General features: G+C 49.4%; 1 pseudogene; it reads left to right on the top strand.

The window, feature by feature from the left end:
- Positions 1 to 2,596: 2,596 nt before the first annotated feature.
- LOC141157735 (meiotic recombination protein DMC1/LIM15 homolog) overlaps positions 2,597 to 12,827 on the top strand; it is a 228,269-nt pseudogene continuing 218,038 nt past the window's right edge.

The following is a 12,827-nucleotide window of genomic DNA, read 5'->3' on the forward strand; positions in this document are numbered from 1 at the left end:
CCGGTCTTGGGTATAGACGTCCCCTTTACCTGCCTCCACTCGTTCGGCTCCCTTCTCGGCGCCGTCTCCGGCCTTCAATCCTCCCGCGCCATCCTCAGAGGCGGTCTGTCTCCTCGTCTCGGGTGGCGTGCTCCGCTGACAGGTCTCGGTCTGCTGGGCCATCTCACGGCTCCACTCCGCCAACGTCTCTCGCTGCACCCGGGCCATCCTCCTTGCGAGGCCCTCCAGAGCGGTCTGTGCACACTCCCGGTCTCGGGGGAGCTGTGCTAGGACCTCCACTAGGCCTAGTGGGGTCGTTGTTTCCAGCAGGCTCCTGACCAACGGGTCGGTGCTGCTCTGCTCTCCTACAGTCGTCTCCAGCAGGCTCCTGGCCAGCGGGCCGGTGCTGCTCTGCTCTCCCTCCTCGGTTTCTAGCAGGCTCCTGGCCAACGGGCCGGTGCTGCTCTGCTTTCTCGCCATCTCCGGGTAAGCTCCTCCGATACTCTTCTCCAGGCTTCTTGCCTCCGGGTGCGCTCGCTCTAGACTGCTCCAGGCGGCACCCATCTTTGTTCTCTCCTTTCGTCTCCTCCCACCTCGAGGGCGGTCCCGGGGCCACTTGGTGACTGTCAGCTCCAGGGGCAGTTCTTTCACGCTGACAGACACCTCTAGCATCACAGTCTCTGTTGGTGGGGGCGGTTTCCACTTTTGGCGCCATTTTCGGTCCTGGCCCACGATGGGAGGTGGCCTCTTGCCATCCTCTGGCACGCCCATAATGGCGTCCGCTCTCTTCGGAAATGGCGGGAACCGCTTCCCAGTGGCGGGAAACTCTGCAGATGGCGGGAAAAAGCTGTTAATGGCGGACAACCGGCGGGAATCGATCTGTGACGGAGTCCGATGGCGGGGACCCTCCGGAACCGGCAGGAGACTTCTTTCTGAGGTAAACTTGCACTTTTCTTCAGGCACGCAGTACCCGGTTGTTGTGGGCACGTAATCCTGCCGACTACGCCAAAGTTGACGCACCCCCTGGGCCATATTCTTTAGGGGAATACCCGGAGCCGGATCAGATGGGGGTTGTAGTCTCCGAGTGGCTGTGACCCGGTCCGTGCCCAGGGTGTCAAGCTCAGAGTATGTGGCAGTCCTACAGATGTTATAAAGTTCTTTATGTCGACTACGCCACCCGTTGTATTGCGGTCACTATGGCCGCCGCTGCAGCAGGGTCCGCTGAGGCTGATGGTGTTGGTGCAGCTATTGATGGTATAACCCCCAACGGGTGGGGTATAGCCTCAGGGGGTCAGGTGCAGAGGATGGGGGTTGTGGTGGTGCAGCATAGGTGTTAAATGAAGACAGAGTCGGGTTATGCAGTTTAGGGTATTTACTCACTGCTGATGTTCCGGTCACTCCAGCTTCAAGTGACCTCCCGAGCCGTGCTGCATCCACCAGGTCCTGGATCCAGCCAACCCCCAAGCAAGTCCGGAGCGTGACCCTGAGCTCTCCTTCTGTCCTTTCTCTGGCCGTCCCCACTAGTGATCCACCCAGGTCCAGCTCCCTCGGGCCTTCTGTTGGGAGACCCTTGGCCTTGGGTTCCCTGACCCTCCACGTGGTATGCCTTCGTGGTGGATGTGGTGGGTGGCCGTGGCAGACGCTGCCCACGGCCTCCGGTCTCTGGCTGGGGTGTGTTTTTGCCCCCACCAGCTTGGGTTCCGGTACCCTGATGCCAACTCTTCACCCGCTGATGGACTTTGGGTTCTCAGAGTTCCTTTTCTGTTTCCCCCTCTGGGTCTTTCTTGCTTTCTCCTCTCTCTCTCTCTGGGGCTGCTCTGCTCCTCTTCCTCTGACTTCTCTCAGACTGACCCTGTTCTTTGATGGTGCCCACCTTATATACACCCTCTATGTGTGAGCTCAGGTGACCAGCACCCAATGAGCTCCTATCTTTACCCAGGCTGCTCCCCCTATCTGCCCCTACACTACTCGGGATGTACCACCCCCCTCCCACTCCAGCCAGGAACAGACTCGGTCGTACCTGCACATTTCTAAGTGGGAGTACTGTTGGTCTGTTCCCCGGAAATGGGATGTGTGTAGTGCATGCAGCCTACCGAGCTCAGTTCCACACTCCATCCTTACCCGGGAGTGGAATATCACACCTCTGGGTTGAGGTGCAATACCCCTGTAGCAGCCGAATCCTCAGGGTGCTACATATGGACTCTAAAGACTGTCCTAAGAACTGCTGAATATGCACCCATAGCCCAATATCCTGTAATACTATGTCATATCTCGCAGTGACCCTAACCCCATATGAGGCTTTCAACTATAGCTGTTTCCATGAAGAGACTTTTGATACTTCCGGTTACGCTGGAGGAAACCTCACTAGCAGCCATGTGGTATTGGCCAAGATTGTGAGGTGGGTGGAGAGTCCATGGTTACAGATAAATCTTATGGGTAGCTTAAAACATTGATATGAGCTGGACCTAGTACAAGGTAAATTTATAACACACAGGGTTAAGAAGTTTCCAGTAGGTGAGATTCCAGTAAAGCCTGCGATGCCCACACTCCGAGGACTAGGAAAGGTGTGAGAGCACTTCTATGATTCATGATGATAGACTTTTTCAGAAAAATAACCATGGAGTTTTGGACAATAGTGAGTTCTGGCTTACAGATTCTGCCCAGACTTGTGAACGACTTGACCCATTTAATTACCCTTCTGAGTCTAAGACATGCTGAAGGAATGAGGTTGGTTTTCCAAACAACCGAACTTGGTGTGCCAAACCTCCGATGCAAGGACTTTTGACTTATATACATTGTCTTGGGAGACCAATTGATATCATACCCTGCATATTCCCTAAGGATTTATATCTAGTATGCGGTCACCAGGCCTATAAATGGCTTTTCTCAGGTGCAGAGGGAACCCGCACCTTAGCATGCCTTATGCCTGCTGCATTCATACTTCTGCATGGTGACCTAGATATAAATGCTGTCCCCAAATATTCTCTATACAAATGAGCTGCAGACAACCACCCCAGACGTAATGGTAGACCTCATATAGTGGAAATGGGGATAGGGAATAAGAGTATATTTATTTACCCTTTCATTACATAAATGTTGGTACTGCTAATGAATATAACAGCTAGATCTGGTATATTTGTTATGACATCACTATATAGAGAGATGTGCAAGATAAGACATCATAGCCCGTCAGTTAACACTTCAGCAAAATATCACAGTGCTCCTCCAGTAAACACATATGATGACATTTAAACAGGGTATCCATCGGTGAACGGGATCTGTCCCCTCCAGGTTCACATAGCATGGGGAAGTAGCTGATGGATAAATTGTCTGTAAATAATAAAAAGGAAGGAATTGTTATGGTAAATATTTATACCTTAATTTGATTATTATTTTAAACAATTAAATCTACCTATATATATTTGATAATTTAATATTTTAATATTAGCTTTATAAGTGTTATTCATAAAAGCATTAACACGGGGCATTGTATGTTATATAGAGCTGTCTTTCTGTTACAGCTTTCCTCTGTTTTTTTTTTCCAGTGCATAGTTAATTGGACAGAGCTAGTTTAATTCAAGGACATCTGCATCAGTTTCCAGAATTTACGACATAGTGATTTCCAATTAAAATACTTTCTGTGTTAGGAAAGGCACGTAGTCATCCCCTTTCTTCTGAGGGTGTAATAAAATACTTGTTGCTTGGGATCTGAGGGCAGACAAGAATTGTACACTCAGACAGTGGCTGTGTGTTATTTTCTTTTCTCCGATGCATCGTATTTATTTTATTTTATTTATTTAATTTGTACCAAAGATGGCAGATTTGGAGATAATTTGTATCTCAATCCAAATTAGCTCTTCTTGTAAGGGGCTACCACGACTTTACCTTTGACAGTCGGGTGCGTGAGACGCCATACATAACAGAATTGTAACTGAAGAAAAGCACGTTTTTCTTTTTTGTTAGTTGAGTGGCATAGGGATGCTTTACCTGATAAGTTATCTAACGTGAGGTCTAATGTTAAATTGAGATCTCCACATAGAATCACTGTACCCTAGACTATGGGAAGTGCTTTGTCTATTAGGTCAAGTAAGAATTGGGCTTGACTTTGATTATCAGCATATGCATTAATAATTGTGAAGAGCCTGTTTTCAATTCTTAACATTAGATCTCAGTGGGTCCAGTGGCCCCTTGTAGAAGGGGGGTACAGTCATGTGTGGCGCCCCTGATGGTTCAGTCGCCACAGAGGTACTGCATCTCACCCAGAGGTGTGGTATCCCACTCTCAGGTAAGGATAGAGTGCTGCCCGGGACCCTAACACCTGCATCCAACACATCCACTTCAGTAGGGCAGGGCGAGATTGCTCCTAAGGGAGAGCACAGTCCCGGGTCCCTGGCTGGACTGGAGGGGAACCAAGTGAGGGGGAACCATGTAGTGGGTGTGGGTGGAGGAAGAAGTTCAGGGGAGCACTTGTTAGGAAGATATAAAAGAGGGAACCATCTTGGAAAGTGAGGAGAGTCCGAGAAGCCAGTCTGAGAAGGAGGAGTAGAGGGAGCAGGGGCTCTGCACGAGCTCTGCACCATTGCGGGCCTAGCCAGGGAGGCCCAAGACTGAGGAGAGGAAGAAAGAGAGAGGAGCAGGAAGGAAGGCTCCAGGAGGAACGAGGGGATTCTAGGGGTACGGGCAGTGCTGGAGGCCACCCGTACGCCCGAATCTACCTGGTGTGGAAGGATCAAGCCGCAGAGGGGACCGGCTCCTAAACTAGTGGAGAACTACAAGGCTCAGCTAGAAACCGGAGGCTGCTGTACTTGAAAGGTGCAGTGGCCACAACCACAATTACATCGCCGAAAAGGTGGCCACAGAGGGTCCAGGGGACTGCAGGTCGCCTGACAAGACCCGAGGCTACCGGATTGGGACACTGATTGTGAGACGTAGGGCAGGAGGGCGAGAGCCAGCGCAGAAAGATGACTGAGGAAGGCACATAGAAAGGGGTCCTGTCAGGCACTCTTGAACCACCTGAGGGATTGCTGAACCCCATACCTGGTGAACGCAGCGCGACGTGGGAAGTTACACCGGTACCTGTAACTTGGATTGCAACAACTGTGAGTAAAACCTGAAGACTGCACTCCATTGTCTCCATGAATTACTGCTGCACCATCACCCCCTGCACTACACAGCACTACAACGCCCAGAAACATCCATAACATCTCAGTACAGCCCTGGAGCTAAGCTCTACCTGTGGAGAGCTAAACCAACTCTGCTGCATTTACACCAGCTCCAGAGGACCTGCTCCGCAGCGGTGGCTCCATATAGCCGCATACCACAGGTGGCGTCACGAATAATATTGAGCGAGCACTAAAATGCTCGGGTGCTCGAAGCTCGGGCCAAGCTCACCGTGACACTCGGGTGCTCGACCCGAGCAACGAGCCCAATGTTAGTCTATGGGAGACCCGAGCATTTTTGCGGCAGCACCACCCGGCAATCTGTAGAAAGCCTAAAAGTGCCCAAGACAATAGTGACAGTGCTCAAATGACATGGGGACAGCATGGGGATCGCCCCAGGAAGCATTTCTGACCCCCAGGTCACTGTTGTCAACAACATGGTCAGAGGTATTAAGCCACTTTTACGGGCTCACAATAAAACGTTCAAAAACTAAACTGAAACTGCTTTCCTGTGAAATATGTTAAGGAAGTTCCTTTCCAGGGTAAAGACTTGTGTATAAGGTAAAATAAATAGCCAAAAACAAAAATACTCCTCCACACCTTGGGCTATGTTCACAAGTAGCATTTTTTATGCATTTTTGCACTTTTGTATTGCTTTCAACCGTGACAAATGCATTCACCAGGAAATGTCATTTTAACATTTTACAACCTTATCTGGCCATGTGCTGTGTGACACATGCATACAGTGCTGAAAAGACATGAGAAGAGCATGGGGAAGACCCCTGGAAGCATCTCCGACACCCAGGTCACTGCCTAAAAGTGTGCCCATCAAAAGTGATCCTTGCCGCATCAGAAGATGCAGACTTGCAACTATCCCCGTGCATGTCCTTGTCCCAGGGTAGTGTTCAATTGTACCTCCCCCATTCTCTGCCACCCACCCCCAGGCTGCAATACCATACTGCTTGCTTGCTTGCACTTGAAATTGGGCCTTTTAGGCATGTGGAGGCGGAATCTGGCCACCACGTCATGGCTGCGTCGGCGGCCTGGTATCCATACTCAGTCCCCAGCCGCCTGGCGGCCGGGTGTCCACGCTTGGTCTCCAGCCGCCAGGGGGCGGCCGGGTGTCCATACTTGGTCCCCAGCCGCTCTGCGGCCGGGTGCCCACACATGGTCCCCAGCCGCCTGGGGGCGGCCAGGTGTCCATAAGCGGTCCCCAGCCGCCCCTATTTGAAGGACAGCCTAACCACAAACACGTGGACAAGTGAATGTGGCCAGGGATGGTCCATCTCACTGACGCCTTCACACTGGGTTAATATTGTGGAAGCCAGGACACAGTTGGACAATGAGATGCAACACGTCCTTCAGAAATAGAGGATTGCGGGTCCTGGGTCACTCAGGCTTAAACACAAAGTTCAGAAGGTTGACAGCAGCAGTAGTGGGCCTTCTACACAACGAGTAAATTATTCATGATCATGAGGCCATCCATCTCCTTAGCTTTCTGTTCCTTGGAATGCAAGCGCATGTATGTAGTAGCTTCTAGGCCTGAGGTGGTCAGCGTTTTGGCGCATATCCTACCTCCTCCGAGGATTGCTGGATGTTTTCCTGCTACTATCCCAGTTCTATGACTCCCGTTAAAACAAAGCTTCAGGTGATGAATGATGGATGAGGTGGTGGCAAAGAAGAAAGAGCAGGATGAACCCGGACCATTCACATCAATATCAGGCCAGTCAACCACACATGTCTTGTAGGATATGGTTCTGTACCAAAAGGAGCAGTTCGGCTACACAGTTATAGGGCATACAGTGAGTGCAATGCCTACCAAAAATTTCGAGGCACTCCAATGCCCCTTGGAAGTGACATGGAGGTCAGAGGGCCTTAAATAAACCATTTTTTCCATTTATAGCAACTGGGTCTACTGTACACTGTTGGCCTAAGCAGTGAATGGAAGGCTTTCCAAAAATTATGTGAAACTGTTATGCCCCTTGAAACAGACGCGGATTACAGCGTACTAAAAACCTTCTACCCATTATTGGGGAGTGGGTCTCCCTTAGTGTTCACCTATGCATTGAAAAGCAAAAGCTGACTAAAATTAGGAGGAAATGCATTGCCCGTTGGAAGAGTCGTGGAGGTTAGAGTTAATTAAAAACAACATTTCAATGCTCCTTGGAAGAGCTGTGGAGTTCAGAGTGGTTTAACAAGACGATTTTAATGCCCCTTCGAAGAGACGTGGAGGTCACAGTAGCTTAACAAGACGGTTTTAATGCCCCTTGGAAGAGTGGTGGAGGTTACAATGGAATAAAAAGACAATATCAATGCCCAATGGAAGAGTGGTGGAAGTCGCAGTAGCTTAACAAGATTGTTTTAATGCCCCTTGGAAGAGTGGTGGAGGTCGCAGTGGAATAAAAAGACAATATCAATGATCCTTGGAAGAGTGGTGGAGGTCGCAGTGGAATAAAAAGACAATATCAATGCCCCATGGTAGAGACGTGGAGGTCACAGTAGCTTAACAAGACGGTTTTAATGCCCTTTGGAAGAGACGTGGAGGTCACAGTAGCTTAACAAGACGGTTTTAATGCCCCTTGGAAGAAAGGTGGACGTCACAGTAGCTTAACAAGACGGTTTTAATGCCCTTTGGAAGAGACGTGGAGGTCACAGTAGCTTAACAAGACGGTTTTAATGCCCCTTGGAAGAGTGGTGAAGATCGCAGTGGAATAAAAAGACAATATAATGCCCCATGGAAGAGACGTGGAGGTCTCAGTAGCTTAACAAGACGGTTTTAATGCCCCTTGGAAGAAACATGGAGGTCACAGTAACTTAACAAGACGGTTTTAATGCACTTTGGAAGAGACGTGGAGGTCACAGTAGCTTAACAACACGGTTTTAATGCCCCTTGGAAGAGTGGTGAAGGTCGTAGTTGAATAAAAAGACAATATCAATGCCCCTTGGAAGAGTTGTGGAGGTTGCAGTAGCTTAACAAGACGGTTTTAATGCCCCTTGGAAGAGTGGTGGAGGTCGCAGTGGAATAAAAAGACAATATCAATGATCCTTGGAAGAGTGGTGGAGGTCGCAGTGGAATAAAAAGACAAAATCAATGCCCCATGGAAAAGACGTGGAGGTCACCGTAGCTTAACAAGACGGTTTTAATGCCCTTTGGAAGAGACGTGGAGGTCACAGTAGCTTAACAAGACGGTTTTAATGCCCTTTGGAAGAGACGTGGAGGTCACAGTAGCTTAACAAGACAGTGTTAATGCCCCTTGGAAGAGGGGTGGAGGTCGCAGTGGAATAAAAAGGCAATATCAATGCCCCTTGGAAGAGTGGTGGAGGTCGCAGTGGAATAAAAAGACAATATCAATGCCCCTTGGAAGAGTGGTGGAGGTCGTAGTGGAATAAAAAGACAATATCAATGCCCCGTGGAAGAGACGTGGAGGTCACAGTAGCTCACAAAATGCCCGTTGGAAGAGACGTGGAGGTCACAGTAGCTTAACAAGACAGTTTTAATGCCCCTTGGAAGAGACGTGGAGGTCACAGTAGCTTAACAAGACGGTTTTAATGCCCCTTGGAAGAGTGGTGGAGGTCACAGTGGAATAAAAAGACAATATCAATGCCCCTTGGAAGAGTGTTGGAGGTCGCAGTGGAATAAAAAGACAATATCAATGCCCCTTGGAAGAGTGGTGGAGGTTACAGTGGAATAAAAAGACAGTATCAATGCCCCTTGGAAGAGTGGTGGAGGTGGCAGCAGCTTAACAACACGGTTTTAATGCCCCTTGGAAGAGTGGTGGAGGTCGCAGTGGAATAAAAAGACAATATCAATGCCCCTTGGAAGAGTGGTGGAGGTCGCAGTGGAATAAAAAGACAATATCAATGCCCCCTGGAAGAATGGTGGAGGTCGCAGTGGAATAAAAAGACAATATCAATGCCCCGTGGAAGAGACGTGGAGGTCACAGTAGCTTAACAAGACGGTTTTAATGCCCCTTGGAAGAGACATGGAGGTCACAGTAGCTTAACAAGACGGTTTTAATGCCCCTTGGAAAAGACGTGGAGGTCACAGTAGCTTAACAAGACTGTTTTAATGCCCCTTGGAAAAGACGTGGAGGTCACAGTAGCTTAACAAGATGGTTTTAATGCCCCTTGGAAGAGTGGTGGAAGTCGCAGTGGAATAAAAAGACAATATCAATGCCCCTTGGAAGAGACGTGGAGGTCACAGTAGCTTAGCAAGACAGTTTTAATGCCCCTTGGAAAAGACGTGGAGGTCACAGTAGCTTAACAAGACGGTTTTAATGCCCCTTGGAAGAGTGGTGGAGGTCACAGTCGAATAAAAAGACAATATCAATGCCCCTTGGAAGAGTGGTGGAGGTCGCAGTGGAATAAAAAGATAATATTAATGCCCCTTGGAAGAGTGGTGGAGGTTACAGTGGAATAAAAAGACAATATCAATGCCCCTTGGAAGAGTGGTGGAGGTTGCAGTAGCTTAACAAGATGGTTTTAATGCCCCTTGGAAGAGTGGTGGAGGTCGCAGTGTAATAAAAAGACAATATCAATGCCCCTTGGAAGAGTGGTGGAGGTCGCAGTGGAATAAAAAGACAATATCAATGCCCCTTGGAAGAGACGTGGAGGTCACAGTAGCTTAACAAGACGGTTTTAATGCCCCTTGGAAGAGACGTGGAGGTCACAGTAGCTTAGCAAGACAGTTTTAATGCCCCTTGGAAAAGACCTGGAGGTCACAGTAGCTTAACAAGATGGTTTTAATGCCCCTTGGAAAGACGTGGAGGTCACAGTAGCTTAACAAGACGGTTTTAATGCCCCTTGGAAGAGTGGTGGAAGTCGCAGTGGAATAAAAAGACAATATCAATGCCCCTTGGAATAGTGGTGGAGGTCGCAGTGGAATAAAAAGACAATATCAATGCCCCTTGGAAGAGACGTGTAGGTCACAGTAGCTTAACAAGACGGTTTTAATGCCCCTTGGAAGAGTGGTGGAGGTCGCACTGGAATAAAAAGACAATATCAATGCCCCTTGGAAGAGTGGTGGAGGTCGCAGTAGCTTAACAAGACGGTTTTAATGCCCCTTGGAAGAGTGGTGGAGGTCGCAGTGGAATAAAAAGACAATATCAAGGCCCCATGGAAGAGACGTGGAGGTCACAGTAGCTTAACAAGACGGTTTTAATGCCCCTTGGAAGAGACGTGGAGGTCACAGTAGCTTAACAAGACGGTTTTAATGCCCCTTGGAAGAGTGGTGGAGGTCGCAGTGGAATAAAAAGACAATATCAATGCCCCATGGAAGAGACGTGGAGGTCACAGTAGCTTAAGAAGACGGTTTTAATGCCCCTTGGAAGAGACGTGGAGGTCACAGTAGCTTAACAAGATGGTTTTAATTCCCCTTACAAGAGCCATGCAGTACAGGATATTAAAAACATTATTTCCATTATTGGGGAGTGGGTCTCCCACAGTCTATGCCTATGGCTTCCAAACAAAAGCTGCCAAAAATTAGGACAGAGGAACCTGCAATGCTGGCAACACGGACCACAGTCACCCTGGTTGTATAGTGGTCGTGTACGCTGGGGATAAGGAGAAGAGCAAAAAACAGGCGAAATGAGGAAGCGTATACCCATGTGTGGGTGTGAAGCGGTGCATGGGAATACACCTCCTGAAACAACACAGTGGATTTGACTTTATGTTACTCTGCTGTCATTTGGTGGTGATGAAAAGTCTGGCCAATCCAGCCCTTGTTCATTTTGATAAGGGTCAGCTTGTCAACATTGTCATTTGACAGGCTTATCAGTTATAATTCCCCCAGCGGCACTAAAAACACGCTCCAATAACATAGGCAGGGCAGGCCAGGACCTCCAAGGTGTACAGAGCGAGTTCATTCCAAGTGTCCAGCTTGGATACCCAATAATTAAAAGGCACAGAGGAATCACGGAGGACGCTGGTACGGTCGGCAAGGTACTCCCTCACCATCTTTTGAAACTTTCCACTCCTTGTGAGAGTACCCCGTACCTCAGGGCCTGTAAGATGGGCGGGTCTCAGAAAACTGTCCCAGAACATTGACAGTGTTCCCCTGCCTCTGCTGGATTGGAGTTGCGTCTCTCTCGCCTGTACGCCTTGGTTGGTCAATGAACTGTGACCTCTGCCGCTAGCGTGTTCAGATGGGAATTTTTTTAACAGTTCTGCAGCAAGGGCCTTCTGGTACTGCCCCATTTTTGTAGACCTCTCCACCTCAGGAATAAGAGAGTGAAAGTTCCCCGTGTAGCGGGGGTCTAAAAGTGTCACCAACCAGTAATGACTGTCACCCAACATTTTGACAACGCGAGGGTCATGGTTAAGGCAGCGTAACATAAAGTCAGCCATGCGTGCCAGACTGGTAACGGCCAAGACTTTCGTGTCCTCACCAAGATGACGGCTGACCATGCTCTCCTCCTCCTCCTCCCCCCTGTCCTCAGGCCACCCACGTTGAACCGACGGTATGACAGTTGTACAGGTACTACTGTCTACAGCGCATGATACCAGCTCCTGTTCTTCCTCCTCCTCCTCTCCCTCATTGTCCCCCAATGCACGTTGGGATGAGATGAGGCTGGGCTGTGTGTAATCGCCTGCTATGGGTTCTTGATCCATCTCATCATACTCTGGCTGCAATGCCTCCTCTTTAATTCTCTGCAGAGAGCGTTGCACAAGACAGACAAGTGGGATGCTGACGCTAATGATGGAGTCATCGCCACTCTCCATCTTGGTGGACTCCTCAAAGTTTGTCAGGATGGTACATATGTCAGACATCCAGGTCCACTCCTGAGGGCTTATATGTGGAGTCTGACCTGAATATTGACGGCCTTGTTGCAGCTGGTACTCCACAACTGCTCTCTTCTGCTCACAAATTCTTTGCAACATGTGGAGGGTAGAGTTCCAATGTGTGGGAACATCACACACCAGTCGGTGTGCCTGAAGCTGCAAACGCTGAAGTAACACAGCAAGGGCAGTGGAAGCTGTAGCCGACTTCCAAAAATGAGCTGACAGGCGGCGTACTTTGACGAGCAGATTTGGCAACTCGGGGTACGATTTAAGAAACCGCTGAACCACAAGATTAAGCACATGAGCCAGGCATGGTACGTGTGTGATCTCACCTCGCCTCAGAGCCGCCACCAGGTTACGGCCATTGTACCACACTACCATGCCTGCATGTAGGTTCAGCGGTCTCAGCCACAGATCTGCCTGCTCTTTCACAGCTGTCCACATCTCACAAGCAGTGTGAGGTTTATCACCTAAGCTTATGAGTTTCAGCACAGCCTGTTGCCGCTTGGTTGAGGCAGTACTGCAGTGCTTCCAGCTTGTTGATGATGTGGTGATATCTGAGATGGAGGCTGAACATGAGGAGGAGGAGGATTATATACAGTAGCTGTACACTGTGGGGGAACTCTGACTGACATAGGGCCAGCAATCCTCGGTGTGGGGAGGATGTGTTCCGTCCCAAGATCCGACTGGGTCCTGGCTTCCACTATGTTTACCCAGTGTGCCGTCACGGAGATGTACCGTCCCTGGCCACAAACACCTGTCCACGTGTCCGTTGTCAGGTGGACTCTCCAAGTAACTGCATTGTTGAGGGCGCGGCAGATGTTTTGGGACACGTGCTTGTGTAGTGCGGGGATGGCACACCGGGCAAAATAGTGTCGGCTCGGGACCGAGTACCGAGGGATGGCCACC

The sequence above is a fragment of the Phyllobates terribilis genome, unplaced genomic scaffold (genome assembly GCF_046119375.1).
Source record: "Phyllobates terribilis strain yellow unplaced genomic scaffold, ASM4611937v1 Scaffold_8__6_contigs__length_399053987, whole genome shotgun sequence".
In the NCBI taxonomy this organism is placed as follows: Eukaryota; Metazoa; Chordata; class Amphibia; order Anura; family Dendrobatidae; genus Phyllobates; species Phyllobates terribilis.